Source organism: Theropithecus gelada, chromosome 20 (genome assembly GCF_003255815.1).
Source record: "Theropithecus gelada isolate Dixy chromosome 20, Tgel_1.0, whole genome shotgun sequence".
In the NCBI taxonomy this organism is placed as follows: domain Eukaryota; kingdom Metazoa; phylum Chordata; class Mammalia; order Primates; family Cercopithecidae; genus Theropithecus; species Theropithecus gelada.
The window spans coordinates 15,757,233-15,770,143 of NC_037688.1; the positions used below are offsets into that span (position 1 = coordinate 15,757,233).

The following is a 12,911-nucleotide window of genomic DNA, read 5'->3' on the forward strand; positions in this document are numbered from 1 at the left end:
CAGTTGCAAGGAGTAAAAGCCAGAAGAATATTTATTCATTGGTTTGAGAAACAAAATCGTCGATGCCAGCATTCCCAGGGCCTTGAGTAATTATGCCATGGGCTTGCCTGAAACGTTGATAGAGAAACCACCAAAGCCACAGTAACTGAGGCCACACTATGAGGTCAGCCTCTTTTTCCCCCCAGGCCTTTGAGGTGACAGTTTAGACAGGAGGTAGGAATCTTGCTAATGAAAGGAGAGCCTCACCTTCAATTAAGGCGTCACCAGAGTGGGAAATTCATCAGCCCTGGTGATGGTGACTTACGCCACACTTGAGCCTTGCAAGTCCAGGATGACACAACCCAAGGCAGAAACCATGAAATTAGAACAAAGGTCTAAGTAGTAAGCAGATCTGGGAGTTCCATCCAGGTGAGCAGGGCTGTTGCTCAGCAGGTGAGCCTGCCCCGCCATGGAGACTCAGTGCTAGAGTGAGAACCACATCTGCTCACACCGGGGGCCTGAACCTTGCTAACCCCACAGAGGGGGTTCTCACAGCCAAAAGCTCTTGTGACTCTTCCAATAACAGCAACTCCCGCTCAGACCCTTCTCTCTAAGAGCAGCGCTTCTCAAACCACATTGTGCACATGAATCAGCTGGGATGTTATTAGAATGCATCTTAAGGCCACGGCTCATGCCTGTAATCCCAACATTTTAGGAGGCTGAGGCGGGAGGATCACTTGAGGCTAGGAGTTTGAGACCAACCTGGGCGATGTGGGCACAAGACCCCGGTCTCTATACAGAAATATTGGTTTTTAATTAGCAAGGCATGGTGGTGTGTGCCTGTAGTCCCAGCTACTCAGGAGGCTGAAGCAGGAGGATCACTTGAACCCAGGAGGTCCAGGCTACTGTGAGCCATGATCATACCACTGCTTGGCAACAGGAAAAAAAGAAAAGAAAGAAATACAGCTTAAGCTTTAGTGGGTCTTGAGATTCCACATGTCTGACAAGCCCTCCATGGATACAGCTGGTGAACAACGAGGGCCTAGACTTTCCTTGGGCCCCACAGACACCTTGGGTTGCCCTTCACCAGGTAGACCTGGGAACCCTGATCAGTTTGTACTCCAAGATTTAGGATTCAAGCAACCAACAGCACAACTATAAACTGGATCCCTCATGATTTCTTTGGAGGTTGAGGGGAAAGGGTAGGATACAAAATGAATTAAACAGAAACATTTGTGGCAGGATAACTTATTGCAAGGTGATTTTTTTTTTTTTTTTTTTTTTTTTTAGACGGAGTCTTTTTTTGTCACCCAGGCTGGAATGCAATGGCGCAATCTTGGCTCACTGCAACATCCGCCTCCTGGGTACAAGCCATTCTCCTGCCTCAGCCTCCCAAGTAGCTGGGACTACAGGCATGCACCATCACGCCCATCTAATTTTTGTATTTTTAGTAGAGACGGGTTTCACCATGTTGTCCAGGTTGGTCTCAAACTCCTGACCTCCGATGATCCTCCCACCTTAGCCTCCCAGAGTGCTGGGATTACAGGCATGAGCCACTGCGCCAGGCCTTTTTTTTTTTTTTGACAAAGTCTCACCCAGAATAGAATGCATTGGCACAATCTTGGCTCACTGCAATCTCTACCTCCCAGGTTCAAGTGATTCTCATGCCTCAGCCTCCCAAGTAGCTGGAATGTGCTATCATATCCCGCTAATTTTTGTATTTTTAGTAAGGACAAGGTTTCACTATGTTGGCCAGGCTGGTCTACAACTTCTAACCTCAGGTGATCTGCCCACCTTGGCTTCCCAAAGTGCTAGGATTACAGGTGTGAACCACCGTGCCTGGTCGCAAGGTGAATTTTTTTTCTCCCAGCATTCTGCCCTTTCCCCAACACACACACACCCTTTTCAGGTAGCAAGACCCTTTGATGTCTTCTTGCCACAGAGATTTTTAAATTTCAACTAATTTCAGAAGTCAGGCGCGTTTCTTTAAAAACAGAGGGCTCCGGAGGGCTCCATCCTCTCCTATCACTCCTACTCCTCACTCCCAGTTTCAGACATCCCTACTGATATTTAGGCAAAGGTATTTTAAAAGAGAGATGTTTGCAGGATCATGTTGGATTGGCTCTTCCTTTCTTTTATTAAAAATATATAAGCCGGCCAGCCTCAGTGGCTCATGCTTGTAATCCCAGCACTTTGGGAGGCCAAGGCAAGTGGATCACCTGAGGTCAGGAGTTCAAGAACAGCCTGGCCAACATGGGGAAACCCCATCTCTCCTAAAAATACAAAAATTAGCCAGGTGTGGTGGTGTGTGCCTGTAATCCCAGCTCGGGAGGCTGAAGCAGAAGAATCGCTAAAACCTGGGAGGTGGAGGTTGCAGTGAACCGAGATCATACCACTGCATTGCAGCCTGGGTGACAAAGCAAGACTCTGCCTCGAGTATATATATATATACCTCATATATATATATATGCCCAGGGTGCCAGGGGGGCAGAGGGGACAGTGGCTGCCCCTTCCCATCTTGTATAAGATATAGTTACAGGGTGGAGGTAAGTAGTGACAGCATCAAAGGGAAGCTTGGGGGCCTTCAGTCTCCCCATTAACTTCACCAGGACCCCTTCCCCTAATCCCTGAGCATAGCTAACCACAGCACTCTGGAGATGTGGATCTCAGCGCGCGAGGGGAGATTCCCTCCCACAGGGATGAGCCCTGTACTAGGGAGCAGGGGTGTGCTCTCCACTGAGGCAGCTAGGCAGGGCTGAGCTCAGAGGGGCTTCCGGCTGCACCCAGCTCCTGTCTCAAGCACACTGTTCCTGGAAGCAGCCCCCACAGACTCCCAGGACCCAGAGATCAGGACTCCCAGTATCAGAGACCATGGCATGGAAATGCGGGGCCCCTACCCCCAACTTTGGGTGAGTTTCCCATCGTGGTGACACGACACCTGGGAGGGGGAGGGGCCCTAAAATTACTGAAGAGGAATTTATGGCCACCTCTCTCTAAGGGAGCTTGGGGGTCAGACCTAGGGAGTATCAGTAGCATTTTAAAAAGTGGTATCATACCTCCTGCATATACTTAATGATATTCAATATTTAGGAATGCATTTACTTTTTTTTTTTTTTTTTTTTTTGTGAGACTGAGTCTTGCTCTCCACCAGGCTGGAGTGCAATGGCATGGTCTCGGCTCACTGTAACCTCCACCTCCCGGGTTCAAGCGATTCTCCTGCCTCAGCCTCCTGAGTAGCTGGGATTACAGGCGCGTGCCACCACGCCCGGCTAATTTTTTTGTATTTTTAGTAGAGACAGGGTTTCACTGTGTTAGCCAGGATGGTCTCGATCTCCTGACCTCGTGATCTGCCTGCCTCGGCCTCCCAAAGTGCTGGGATTACAGGCGTGAGCCACGGCGCCCCAGGAACGCATCTACTTTTAAAGTAATATACGTACTATAGCTTAGCAACACATTATCAAATAAATTATTTGATGAAAAATTGCAAAAGGTTACCATCTGTGAAAATAATCTCCCAGTACTGTTTCTTAGTGGAGCTCTCCTGGTCTTAACTATTCTAGACTGGGAAACATTGGTTTGTCCCTGAGCAAACTGCACTCCCTGACATTTTTTGAACATTAAAAATATATATATCGCAAAAGTTTTGCACATTATACAATTCATTCATTATTCAGTAAACTCTTTACCTTGATCCTTTTTTCAAAGTGTTAAAATTCTGAAGTATCTGTAAAATAAAAATACCTTTAAATTGTATTTATCTATTATTTTATTTTATTTTTATTATTTTTAGAGACAGTTTCTCGCTCTGTTGCCCAGGCTGCAGTGCAGTGGTACCATTATGGCTCACTGTAGCCTCAACCCCCTGGGCTCAAGCAATCCGCCCACCTCAGCCTCCTGAATAGCTGGGATTACAGGCACACGTCACAAGCCCAGCCAATTTATTTTTTATTTTTTATTTTTGTAGGGACCGGGTCTCACTGTGTTGCCCAGGTTGGTCTTAAACTCCTGACCTCAACCGATCCCCTCACCTCAGCCTCCAAAGTGTTGGGATTACAGGCATGAGCCACTGTGCCCTGCAAAAATACCTTTAGGTGCCATCTAGACTGGGTGTTACCTATTGGTGTCTCCACTGCATGCAACTCTGCAGAGGTGGTAATTCATGAGCTATGCTCAAACCTTTGCCATCACTGCTGCCAATGCCCTTTCCCATGGAGGCAGAGCTGAGAAACAGAGGGAGATCCTTAGACATGGTAGTAAAATTCAGGAGGAAAACAAAATGCAACAGAAAAGCTGCTTCTTGTGCTTTCCTCTTTGCTAAGACTGGCTCCCTTCAGGCCCCTCCTTCCGTGAGTAAGAACAGAGGCGGGTTCTCTCTTTTGTTCTAGGTACAGTCATGGGAGAGATGCTGCCTCTTCCCCGAAGGCACAATAGCACCAATATTTGAAGAGTCAGTGATAGACGATTTCATCAGAAAGTTTTGGCAACAGAAACTAGCGAACGACTTATTTGGAAACAAAATGGAAAATAGCAAAATCCAATCAGCTCATTGATCACCAGGGGGAGAAAAAAAATGAACGTGTGTTTCTTGTATCTCAGCCTGCTCTAAAAGATGAAACTGGAATGCATTTCAGAAAGCAGCAAAGATGTGAGTATGGAAAACTAAAGCACTATGATAATTTGATAGTGCAATTTTCCTTTGTGGATTTCCTGTAGTGACCAATATTAATATAATAGGAGTTAACATCCACTGGGTACTTATTACATATTAGCATTTTCTATGGTATTTTATTAGGTTACAGAACAACCCAATAAGGAAAGTGAGTCACCCAAAGTTTTGAGTGATTCACCCAAAGTTTTATGGCTAATAAAGCTCTATTCCAGCCTGGGCGCCGTAGCTTATACCTGTAATCCCAACACTTTGGGAAGCCGAGGCAGGCAGATCTCTTGAGGTCAGGAGTTCAAGACCAGCCTGGCCAACATGGAGAAACCCTGTCTCTACTAAAAACATAAAAATTAGCCAGATGTGGTGGCGTGTACCTGTAACCCTAGCTACTCAGGAGGCTAAGGCATGAAAATGACTTGAACCCAGGAGGCAGAGGTTGCAGTGAGCCGCGATCACGCCACTGCACTCTAGCCTGGACGACAGAGTGAGACTCCATCTCAGAAACAAAAACTCCATTCCAGCCTGGGCACCTCTCTCCAGGCCCTCACTTCCAACCCAGAACACACTAGATTCCAGAGTGAAACCCAGTCGCCAGCCTGAAGCTGGCATTCAGGTTGCACTTCTCAGGGAACTCAAAGGTTGACGTGAGAATTCTCTGCTTTCTTTGTTTTGAGTCAGGGCCTCTGTCGCCCAGGCTGGAATGCAGTAGCAAGATCATGGGCTCACTGAAGCCTTGACCTTCCTGGGTTCTAGCGATCCTTCCACCTCAGGCTCTCAAGTAGGTGGGACTACAGGCATTCCACCATGCCCGGCTAATTTTTGTATTTTTGGTAGAAACAGGGTTTCACCGTGTTGCCCAGTCTGGTCTTGAACCCCTGGGCTCAAGAGATCCTCCCACCTCAGCCTGTCACAGTGCTGGCATTACAGGTTTGAGCCACTGTGCCTGGCCAGTGCAGGCATTTTCTCCTTGGCCTATATCAGCTTGGTGGAGCTAAGAGCATTATTTTCTCCTGATGAAGAGCTAAGCCTCTGGGCAGAAGTTGAGCAGCCCAAGCAAGGTCAAAAAGGGAATGAATGGTAGAGATTTTCTGGTCTCAGACTGCAAATTCCCTCTGTCTAACTGAACTACCCCAAAAGGCACAAAAAGAAAACAGAAATGTACCCTCTTGCTCCAAAACCATTCTCCTGGCTTTCTCAGCCCTTTATGGGCCATCTCAGCCCTTTATGTATTTTTGTTCTTATTTTTTTTGAGACAGGGTCTTGCTCTGTTGCCCAGGCTGGTGTGTAGTGGTGCCACCATAACTCACTGCAGCCTCGAAATCCTGGGCTAATGCAATCCTCCCACCTCAGCCTCCTGAGTAGCTGAGACTACAGGCACACGCCATCATAACCTGCTAACTTCTAAAACTTTTTTGTACAGATAGGATCTTGTGGTGTAGCCCAGGCTGGTCTCAAACTCCTGGTATAAAGTGATCCTTCTGCTTTGGTCTCCCAAAGTGTTGAGATTACAGGTATAAGCTACGATCCCCTGCTTCATCTCAGTCCTTTAAAGATGCATCAGAGGCTCTGCTAGTCTTTAGAAACCAGTGTGTATAGTGGTGTGTGTGTGTATGTGTTTTGCAACGGTGACAGAGTTGGGGAGTGAGGGCAAAAACCAAGGAATTCAATCAACTCAATAGAGAAAAACATTACAACACTGACAATGTAGCAGCAGGGCCAGGTGGTAGCTCACGCCTGTAATCCCAGTACATTGGGAGGCCAAGATGGGTGGATCGCTTGAGCCCAGGAGTTCGAGACCAGCCTGGGCAACATGGCGAAACCCCATCTCTACTAAAAACACAAAAATTAGCCAGGTGTAGTGGTGCGAGCCTGTAACCCCAGCTATTCAGGAGACTGGGGCAGGAGAATCGCTTGAACCCGGGAGGGAGAGGTTGCAGTGAGCCAAGATCATGCCACTGCACTCCAACATGGGTGACAGAGCGAGACTCGGTCAAAAAAAAAAAAAGAAAAGAAAAAAGAAAGAAAGAAAGAAAGAGAGAGAAAGAAAATGTAAAAGCCTAATGAGACTAGGTTGCCATAGCAACCATTTAACTGACATTTTCATTTTCCCAGCATTTGTTCTGGGCAGGTGTGGGCACACACGTGTCCTCAGGGATGTGCAGGGATGAGGGTGTGTCTGTTTCCCCTATTAGTCTTCATAATTGGAGGGGTTGGTCCTGCTCCTAGACAAGGCCTTGGGAATCGGGTTTTTAACAGTGCACGGAAAACCCCGTCTCAGAACATCCACACAGGCAGAGCCAACCTCACTGTGTAAAGGCAGTGGAGGTGATGGTGAACTTGCTTGCTGTATGGATGGGACGCTGAGGCTCAGGTGGAGAGCCATACAGAGTGGCCTTGGCAGAGCCCAGCCCAGACCCAGGTCAGCTAACTCCTGGTGGGCCACACTGGCTTGAAACCACACTGGCTTGCTGAACCAGGGTCAAGGAGCTGGGGTTAGGGGAAAAAATGTAAGATGAGGAGGAAGCATAGCACAGCTTAAATCCATCAAGAGTGCAGAATCGCCTTTCATCTTCTGAAGGAGCAACTGTTTTCTGCACCAAACCACACAATGCAAGCAAATCTGCTGCCAAAGAACAAAGAGAAAAATGCAGGGAACAAGCCGCCTCCCAAGCCTCGCAGCCGGGGACAGAATTAAACTCGAATTCACCTGCAAGAGCAGCTGATGGTTCAGCTACAAACCGCCTCCAGGCAGCCTCTGAGATTCAGAATTCATGCACCCTGCAAACTGCACAGCATATACTAGTGGCAGCCCTGGCTGGGTCCTCGCAGCCACGCAATTTTTGAGGATGACACACATGGAATACTAAACACATCCCGGGAGTTCCAGACACAGCCACCTGGTTACAGCCTGGCCTGCTCTTGTCTGCAGCAATTTTTCTCAAAGGCGAGGCTTCATGCATATCTATTACCAAGCACACGTAGACAAGACGGTGTTCGGAAAGCACAGCCCCGAGTGGGAAACAGGAGCCGTCAGCAAATCATTTTCACAGGGAAAGGAAAATCTTTAGATGGAAAATATTGCTTTGGGACTTCCCCGGGAGGAAAAAACGAGCTGAAATTGCTGTGGTGTTGCAGCTTCCATTTTCCAAAAAGCAAAATGCTTCTAAGAAGACCATCAGGGTTATGCTTGATCATAGCTTTGCTTAATCCATTTCTTCACGGGTTTTGCCCTTGTCATCTTTGCTTCCTGAACCACTCCTGCACCTTAGAGTCACCACAAATCCTATCCCATAAAAATCTGTAGCGTCTCTGTGTGTGGAAATCAAACAACAAAAAGGCACCGCCATGTGGAGCTGCGTTACGCTTTTGGTGGAAAGATGACGTGGATGAAATGACCCCTGGGAAACGTTGGGAAGGCCTGACTAGCAAGGTGCAGAGTTGGGGATTAGTGGGGAGATACACAGGACCTCTTACTAAAACTGAGAATAGCATTCTGTTAAAGAACCCTTATTGTGAGGCTGGGCACAGTGGCTCATGCCAGTAACACTGTAACGTCAGCACTTGGGGAGGCTGAGGTGGGAGGATTACTTGAGGCCAGGAGGTCAAGGCTGCAGTGAGTTATGATCAAGCCACTGCACTTCAGCCTGGGTGACAGAGGGAGACCCTATCTCTAAAAAAATTAAAAATAAACCATATTTGGGGTGATGATATCCCTCCCCTAAAATAATAAAGATTAGCTGGGCACAGTGGCTCAAGCCTGTAATCCCAGTACTTTGCTGAGACCAAGGCAGGAGGATCCTTTGAGCTCAGGAGTTCAAGACTAGCCTGGGCAACATAGGGAGACCCCCATCTCTACAAAATGGAGAAAACAAATTCCAGGCATGGTGATGCACACCTGTGGTCCCAGATACTTGGGAGGCTAAAGTGGGAAGATCACTTGGGATTGGGAGGTGGAGGCTACAGTGAGCCATGATCATGCCACCGCACTCCAGCCTGGGTGACAGAGTAAGACCATGTCTCAATAATAATAATAATAAAGATTATTTATAAATATCTCTGTAACTCAAACACCCCCTCAAAAAATTTCTATAAATTGGAGACCTCACCCATCATCGTTCCCTTCATTTTATTTTAAATTTCATTGAAATTTATCCTAAAGCACTTCCTATGACTTGAAAATACAGGCATTTTGGCTAATATTATTATTCATTGCTTTACATTTGAATGTAATAAACGTATCAGGTTTATTTATCTGAACTTAAATCTAAGTTTTAGTGTATTTTTTCCCCCTGGATCTAAAATTCCATCATCCTTGAGCGACTCATAGTTGTCAATTTGACAGCTTCTCCACTATTTTAAGCACTTTCCTTTTCATCACCATCCACTTCCATTGACAGCTCCACTCTCCGCTGCCTAATAGACTCCTGGAACTGACTCCTCAAATTGGATTGTCCCCTCACTGGCCCATTCCTCCCCAGCCTTCCCAGTCTCAGTAAATGGCCGCAGTTGCTCTAGTCAAAAAACCTAGCTTAGCCAGCCGAGGTGGCTCACACCTGTAATCCTAGCACTTTGGGAGGCCAAGGCAGGTGGATCACCTGAGGTTAGTTCAAGACCAGCCTGGCCAACATAGCAAAACCTCGTTTCTACTAACAATACAAAAATTAACCAGGTGTGGTGGCACGCACCTGTAATTCCAGCTACTCGGGAGGCTGAGGCAGAAATATCACTTGAACCCGGGAGGTGTAGGTTGCAGTGAGCTGAGATCGAGCCACTGCACTCCAGCCTAAGTGACAGAGAGAGACTCTGTCTCAAAAACAAACAAAAACCTAGCTTGCCAGACACAGTGGCTCGTCCTATAATTCCAGCTACTAGGAAGGATCCTTGAGCCCAGGAGTCAAGACCAGCTAGGGCAACATAGCAAGACCCTGTCTCTAAAAAATAAAAGTTAAAGGCCGGGCGCGCTGGCTCACGCCTGTAATCCCAGCACTTTGGGAGGCTGAGGCGGGTGGATCACCTGAGGTCAGGGATTTGAGACCAGCCTGACCAACATGGGGAAACCCCATCTCTACTAAAAATACAAAATTAGCCGGGCATGGTGGTGCATGCCTGTAATCCCAGCTACTCGGGAGGCTGAGGCAGGAGAATCACTTGAACCCAGGAGGCAGAGGTGGCGGCGAGCCGAGATCTCACCACTGCACTCCAGCCTGGGCAACAAGAGCGAAACTCCGTCTCAAAAACAAAAGTTAAAATAAACCTAGCACAGGTTCTCTCCCTCCTCACCCCAGCTGTCACCAAGTCAAGTGGGTCCTACATGCAAGACAATGTCAAACCTGGCCACCTCCCACATTTGTCCCAGATGTCTTTGGAAGCCTCCTCACTAGCGGATACTAGGCTTCCTGTGTCCACACTCTGGCCTTCTGACAATCCTCCTCCACCAGGCAACCAGAGGGACCTTGTGAAGGCACAACTTCAACCCTGTCATGTTCTCCAGTCTCTCCTTCTGCAAATATTTGCACACCTACTCTGGGCAGCGCTGTTCTAGCCCTTGCTGGACCTTGCATTATCAGCAGAGAGAGAACAATAGACAAAAATCAAAGAGTGAAATTTAGAGTGTGGTAGAGGACCATAAGAGTGGTGGAGAAAAATAATTCAAAGGAGGACATGGAGGGATGGGTGGCTGAATGTTTTCCAGCTCTTTAAGTAGGGAGTTGTAATTTCTAGTAGGGTGGTCAAGGAAGGCCCTGCTGAAAGGGGTATCTGAGACCTGAAGGAGGTAGAGAAGTGATCCATAAAACACCCAGAAGAGCTGCCACCCTCCTAAAGTTCCCTGTTACATTAAAATGAAACCCAGGCCAGGAGCAGTGGCTCACGCCTGTAATCCCAGCACTTTGGGAGGTTGAGGTGGGTGGATCGCTTGAGGCCAGGAGTTCAAGACCAGCCTGGGCAACTTGGTGAAACTCCATCTCCACTAAAAATACAAAAAGTTAGCCGGGTGTGGTGGCACGTGCCTGTAAACCCAGCTGCTTGGGAGACTGAGGCAGGAGAATTGTTTGAAGCCAGGAGGTGGAGGTTGCAGTGAGCTGAGATTGTGCCACTGCACTCTAGCCTGGACAACAGAGCAAGACTCTGTCTCAAAAACAAAAACAACGACAACAAAAAAACCAGAATGAAACCCAAACTCTTTCCCATCACCCATGAGACCCTACAGTATTTGCCATCGGCCTCTCAAATGCGCGCTGCCCTCAGTTCCAGCTCTCAAGCTGCACAAGTCTCTTGCGTCTGTCGCATGCCAGGCTCTCCCCATTTCAAGGTCTTGGCTCTGGCTGTCCCCCTGTTGGGGACACCCCATCCACCCCACTACACAGCCCCCATCCCCACCTCCTCCCCTCTTCTCAAGGGTGGCTCCTGTCTTTCTACCCTTAGGCCTTAAAAATGTCACTTCCTCAGAGAGGCCTTCCCTGACCACCCCCACCGGCCATCTCCTGCCTTCTTCCTGAGTTTGAATCTCCTCATGCTTCCTTAGCCAGGCATGGTGGCACGCACCTGTAATAGGTCCCAGCTACTCGAGAGGCTGAGGCAGGAGAATTGCTTGAACCTGGGAGGTGGAGGTTGCAGTCTGCTGAGATCGTGCCACTACAGTCCAGTCTGGGCAACAGAGCAAGACTCCGTCTCAAAAAAAAAAAAAAATCTCCTCATGCTTCTTAGCGCGTCTGAAATGATCTTGTTCACAAACTGCCTCCCCCACCTGGAATGCAAGCTGCAGGGGGTCAGAAATGTGCTTGCTGGGCCAGGGTCAGAGATCCCTGTGTCTGGAACGGTATGGAGTAGACATTCACTGCATATTTATGGAGTGAAGAAATCAATCCATCAAGTAGAACTAGATAACAAACTTGTAAATAATTCATGCAGTCCAGTGCAGCAGAGCGGGAAACACTCAACAACTCACATCCAAGGCCAGCCTCGGGCTCCCACCATTGTATCAACAATGAGAACAACCATAGCAGCAAACATAATTCAATAATAATTCAATAATTCAATTTCGTGACTCAGTAACACTGTGCAGTCAGACTAACAACCTGGGCATTGACTCAAAGCCCCTGTCGTTTGCTTTCTCTTTTCATCCCATAACAACCCATTATTATATTATCTTATTATAACATCCTAATAATAGCCCATTATTCTCATTTTAATAGGTCCAAAAACTGAGGTTTAGGAGATGTTTTGTGACTGAGAGAGTTCAGATCCCAGCCCTAGGCCACACAATTGTGTTCAATGTCCTCTAAATAAATATCATTGAGCAGCCAGGCACAGTGGCTCATGCCTGTAATCCCAGCACTTCGGGAGGCCAAGGCAGGCAGATCACCTGAGGGAGAGGAGTTCAAGACCAGCTTGGCCAACAAGATGAAACCCCGTCTCTACTAAAAATATAAAAATTAGCCAGGCGTGGTGGTGCAAGCCTGTAATCCCAGCTACTCGGGAGGCTGAGGCATGAGAATCACTTGAACCCAGGAGGCAGAGGTTGCAGTGAGCCGAGATCACACCATTGTACTCTAACCTGGGCAACAAGAGTGAAATTCTGTCTCAAAATAATAATAATAATAATAATAATAAATATAAATGTAAATAAATAAATCAATAAATATCATACAGCACCTACTCTGTGCCAGGAACTGTGTATAAAAGAAACTCACAGGCAAATCAGGGAAAAATATTTCAGATAAAAGGATTTTCAATTAATTCTGAACCACTTGACAGAGATTCAACTACGAGACAATCAGAATGTGAACACTGACTACCCTTTATTGGGCACTTCCTGCCAAGAAGGCCTTGGGCCGTGCACCTCACCTGCCTCGCCTCATCACTACTTACTGTTGGCCCATTTCACAAAGGAGGAAACTGAGATACAGGCTGGTCCAGTGACTTGCTCAAGGCCCTTGCCAGGAACTGATGGTGCTGGGTTCTGATGCCCTGGTGCCCTGGCTGCATAGATACTCATCGTTAGAAAAATGGGGTGCTCAGCCTGTAATCCCAGAACCTTAAGAGGCTGAGACAGGAGGATCGCTTGAGCCCAGGAGTTCAAGACTAGCCTGGGCAACACAGTAAGATCCCACCTCTACCAAAAATAAAACACAAACAAACAAAATCCCTGGTGCTCAGTGAGACAGATCTAGGCAGTTGGCAGGAGCTTCTGAGAGTATAGAAAATACTGGAAATACCTAAATTGAATAATCTTCAGACGTGTTTGCAAGGCCTAAAGGAAAACGTCTAT

General features: G+C 47.4%; 1 protein-coding gene across 1 annotated transcript in view; it reads right to left on the reverse strand.

Moving 5' to 3' along the window:
* The window catches only part of KIFC3 (kinesin family member C3), a 105,421-nt gene that overhangs the window by 73,801 nt on the left and 18,709 nt on the right, over window positions 1-12,911 (reverse strand). The window lies entirely within an intron of this gene.